At 37.4% G+C, this 5225-nt stretch overlaps 1 non-coding gene across 1 annotated transcript; it reads right to left on the bottom strand.

The window, feature by feature from the left end:
• Positions 1-520: 520 nt before the first annotated feature.
• LOC126024839 (small nucleolar RNA SNORA51) lies at positions 521-651 on the bottom strand. Its single transcript, XR_007500939.1, has one exon. It is a non-coding gene; the product is annotated as a small nucleolar RNA SNORA51 (small nucleolar RNA).
• Between the last annotated feature and the right edge of the window lie 4574 nt (positions 652-5225).

Here is a 5225-nt window from a genome sequence, read left to right as displayed (position 1 = left end):
AGTGCCTAAAGGAAAAAGTGGTGGGAGAGAAATTAGGGGCATTGGTGAAGGCAAGTGTATACTGATGAAGGAATTGGTATTGGAATACTGTAAAACTCACTCATGAATAACTTTTTTTAATTTATGGTGATTCAATAACTTTTTGGCGATTTTTATTTATTTTTAATTGAATCACCATAATTACAAAATTATTTGTGACTGAGTTTCAGGTGTACAATGTTGCAACAGATTCAATAACTTATTTTTTTTTTTTGGTTTTTAGGCCACACGGTGATGCTCAGGGGTTACTCCTGGCTCTACACTCAGAAATCACTCCTGGCTTGGGAGACCATATGGGATACCAGGGGATCGAGCTATGGTCCATTCTAGGTCAGCCACGTGCAAGGCAAATGCCCTTCTGCTGCCCCTGGATTAAATAAAATTTTATAAATTGAAAATGCACTTAAAATGGAAAGAAACATAATCTAGGATGTAATAACATAATGCTGGCAGGTCCCATTTATTAAGGTAAAACATATTCTTTTGTCCCCCCATTCACAGTACAGACCAGGCAAAGGGCCTGGGTTGAGGTGTAAATAGGGTGTATTTACTGTACCTTCTCTTTCTATAGTCAGTGTAAAGAACACAACCTGTGGTAAACATTGGGAGGCCTTATCTTTTCTTTTTTTATTTTTTAATATATATATATATATATATATATATATATATATATATATATATATATATAAACCTGTACCAGTGCAACATTCTCATCACCAATATCTCAAGTGTTCTTCCTTCCCACCCCACACTGGCCTGTACTTTAGACAGGCTTTCTACTTCCCTCATTCAGTCACATTTTGTTATGATAGTTCTCAGTGTAATTATTTCTATGATGCACTAAACAATCCCTGTGGTGAGCTTCATGTCAGGAGCTGGACCCTCCAATCCTCCTCTATTTTATCTCTGAGAATCATTTCACAAATGTTTTTCATTTTTCTCAAAACCCATAGATGAGTGAGACCATTCTGTGTTTATCTCTCTCCCTCTGACTTATTTCACTCAGCATAATAGATTCCATATACATCCATGTATAGGAAAATTTCATGACTTTATCTCTTCTAACGGCTGAATAATATTCCATTGTATATATGTACCATAGTTTCTGTAGCCACTCATCTATTGATGGGACATCAAGGCTGTTTCCAGAGTCTGGCTAATGTAAACAATGCTACAATGAATATAGGTGTGAGAAAGGGATTTTTGTATTGTATTTTTGTGTTCCTAGGATATATCCCTAGGAGTGGTATAGCTGGATCCTATAGGAGCTCAACTTCCAGCTTTTGGAGAAATCTCCATATCGCTTTCACAAAGGTCAGACTAAACGGCATTCCCACCAGCAGTGAATAAGAGTTCCTTTCTTCCCACATCCCCACCAGCACTGCTTGTTCTCATTCTTTGTGATGTGTACCAATCTCTGTGGCATAAGATGGTACCTCATAGTTGTTTTGATTTGCATCTCCCTAATGATTAGTGATGTGGAGCATTTTTTCATGTGCCTTTTAGCCATTTGCATTTCTTTTTTGTCAAAGTGTCTGTTCATTTCTTCTCCCCATTTTTTGATGGGTTGATGATATTTTCCTTGTAAAGTGTCAGTGCCTTGTATATTTTTGATATTAACCCCTTATCTGATGGGTATTGGCTGAATAGTTTCTCCCACTCAGTGTGTGGCTCTTGTGGGAAAACATATTTTATGCCTGATACAGATGCTCTTGTACCTGGGCTAACTTATTTCACTACTGATTAGATAGTGAGAATTGCCTCAGTCATTTGATCCCACATGGGTCTCACTCTATTTCTGAACCCATCTGGGATCTGGGAACCAAGACTTCCTCTCAAGTTAAAATGCAGATACAAAGAGAACCAGGTCTGGATCTCCAGCATTTGGGAGGCAGGAACCCATCAAAGGTTAGCAGATACAGATGGACTCATCACTCTGAACACACCTAAGAACATGTTCTGGGACCTATTCACTAGCTCAATCTTAGCCAAGCAATGATCTCATCTGCCAATCAGAACTGAGTCCCACTCCTTCCCCTGGGTACCAATCCAAGTTTTACTGCAATTTTCCTTTGACAGCATCTTCCAGCACTGTTGTCTCATGAAGATTTCATAAACCCCACAAGTCCATGTTATATAACTCTTATGGCTACACATATTTTTTACATATCTGAAGTTTGATGAGATGTGAATCACACCAAGTAAATTATATCCCTTGGGAAGAAAAAATATCATTAACAATGGAATATTCATATTTATAACTTCCTCAGAGAATTAAATCATCCATTTCTCCACTGATTCACTCTGATATTCTGAGTGAATCAGAACTGGCAACTAACAATACAATTTGTATTCAGACATGAGATTATATAGCAAAAGTGCAAATGATATAAGAGTAAAAAAAAAAAGTCCATGACTACTTCTACATGTGCTGGCTACATGAACTTCACAAGTTGGAAGCTAACTGGTATTTTTATGCAAATATATTTCTTATAGAATAAGCTGAATTGCATGCAAAACCCAGTAACAAATATAATCTTTATATGTCTTTCAGTTGGGTTTTATAGCAGCTTGAGGGGAAAACAGTTTCCCTTTAAAACGGAACAAAGGCAGAAAAAAAAGAAAATTAAGACTTTTGCTTCCATACCCCAAAGTAGTAGGGGTCAAATTCTTCTCCAGTGATATGTCCAAACTCCCCACAGAGTTAAGTTAATAGACATTTTAAGTATTACTTGTAAAATGGGATTTAATTTTTATGAAGAGCAAGCTTTTGTAGTCCGTAGTTATCTCTCCTGCTGTGGGCAGTAAGAGCCTTATTTATATCCTCAATAGATCCCATCAACGTGCCATTTACTAACCGCCTCCCTTTGTTTCTCTTCTTCAAGAAAGGGAAAAGGGCCATCTTTGCAAAAGACAACAGAGAAACATCAAATTGCCTGTCATTAAAGCCATGGTTTTCCCATCAGCTGCTATTATTTTCACATTATGTAATCACAGGTTGAGCAGGGATCTTCTGCAGTCTGTTCAGAGGTCCTGACTTCCCACAGAAAAGAACTCATCCAATTTCACAGCCTCCTGGGAGCTCACCCTCCACCCCGTCCTATAAAAGGCTCTTACAGCCATGCGCACTCACAATGGGCCATGCGCATTCTGAAGTTCAATCACATCTTCTTCTCAAAGATACAATAAAGCTCAGATTTGCCATTGTTATTTGTCTCATTCTGGCTTGTTTTACCTTCTACTTACTTCCCGAGCCTCACACCTTTAAATAATTCATTCTAGTGCAAATTGCCTCTACAGACAGTTTATACTAGAAAACTACACTTTATTTCAACAACCTAAAAATTTCCCCCAAGCTTTATTAATTTCCCATTTTCTATGTAGATATTTTTTCATTCAGTTCACAAATTCTTTTAGAAAAAATTTAAATGTCAGTGGTTGGTTTTGGAAATATGCTTCAATTCTGTGTGAGAAAAATATCTAAATTACTTATCTTGGCCTCACCTTTTAACATTCTGCCTAAATACTTTTCTATCTCTGATAAAGATAGATGCACTGACAGAGGAAGCAGAAAAAAAAATCCTTTGTCAAACTGTTCTATGCTGAGGGCTCACTCAGTACATCACATGGCCAGAAAGATAGTACAGGGGTTAAGAGACTTGCCTTGCATGCAAATAACCAAGGTTGATCCTCAGCTGAGCATATTGTCCCCCAAGAACCTCCAGGAGTCAGTTACCTTTGGGCATAGAGATAAAACTGAGTTTTGAGCACCACCAGGTGTGACCCAAAAACGAAAGGAGAGGGAAAAAGCCCATTCCCTACAAGATACTCAAATTTGTTCAACTAACTTTACTAACACATGCATAAATAAGTGTAACTACCAAAAAGCTTTGGCCTTTTTGATTAACCCTTATGAAAAAAAATCTAAGCAATCACCACAAATAAAGTCACTGCTGTCTTTTTTGCCAGCACCAATGTCAGCAGATCATGCTCATAACAAATCCTACCTGATCCTCCCAGCCAGTCTCCTATGAGGTCTGACTCATGTGACATCTTTTGTCATCAAGCACAATACTAAGCCTTGTCAGTAAACCGTTGTTTCAACAAATGTTCATCAAACTGCCACAACTTTTGCAGGGCAGAAGACATTCGAATTCAACAACGTCAATGGTGTGAGTGAGTCTGAGTTTATCCCCTTCAGGATCCAAAGCCTGGGTGCATGTACCTGTATATGCAACTGTGTATATTCAGGTGTGTGTACACACAGGGACACACACACAAAGGCAAGTGAAAGAGACAAAGTGACAAAGTAGGGAAGACAGAGAGTAATATTCAGACATTTCAGGAAATGTTTGTTCAAAAAAGTATTGCTATCAGAATCATTCTATTTTTTTCACTTTTCAGATGAACAGAAATGCCTTGAGCATTTCTATTGCACTCTTAAATGTAGGTGTTCTCTTTTCTATTTTGACAGAAATGTGAAGACCAGCTGCATCTTCCCCACTCAGATAAAATGGTGGGCAGATGGCATGGCATGACATAGAACCAGAGTAACAACAAAGACAGGGACAGGCTGGCCTGGGATTTGACCACATCACAGGGCTATGACAGAAGCAAACACTGGCTTCTTTGAACTTTATTTCATCTTGTCCATAAAAACAGAACACTATATCTCTTTCCCAGGGCAACTCTGGAGCACAAAGGAAATTGGTATTTCTTAAACCCAAGTTTTCACTTTTTAGTTCTTCAGAGCAAGTGTTAGTACTTATTTGGAAATCTCTCTATGCTATGAACCACACTAAGCATTTTCTGGGTATACTCTCATTTACTTCTCCAGGCAGTCTCAGGAGCCAAGTGCTACTTTTACCTCATCTTCTACATGAAAAACTTAAACTTAGAAAGTGAAAGAAATTATCCAGAGCATATTTATGATAAATATAATGAAAAATGCATAAAAATTTGTGAATGTGAAAACCCAATATTCACATTCTTTCCACATTTTTAAATGATCACTTATTATAAAAATATAAAAGCTAGGTAACAGCTAGGTTTAGTAAACATATAAATAGGTAATGAAGTCTGATCGTATCAACAAATAAATTATATTGAAGCTCTACAAAGAATTCCCCTAACATCAAAGTTTACCATTTATTCTATATAGGCATGGTTCTTGAAAGTAAAAAAAA

Source organism: Suncus etruscus, chromosome 12 (genome assembly GCF_024139225.1).
Source record: "Suncus etruscus isolate mSunEtr1 chromosome 12, mSunEtr1.pri.cur, whole genome shotgun sequence".
Taxonomy (NCBI): domain Eukaryota; kingdom Metazoa; phylum Chordata; class Mammalia; order Eulipotyphla; family Soricidae; genus Suncus; species Suncus etruscus.
Note: the sequence above shows the minus strand (reverse complement) of the source record. Positions and strands in the feature narration are given on the sequence as shown.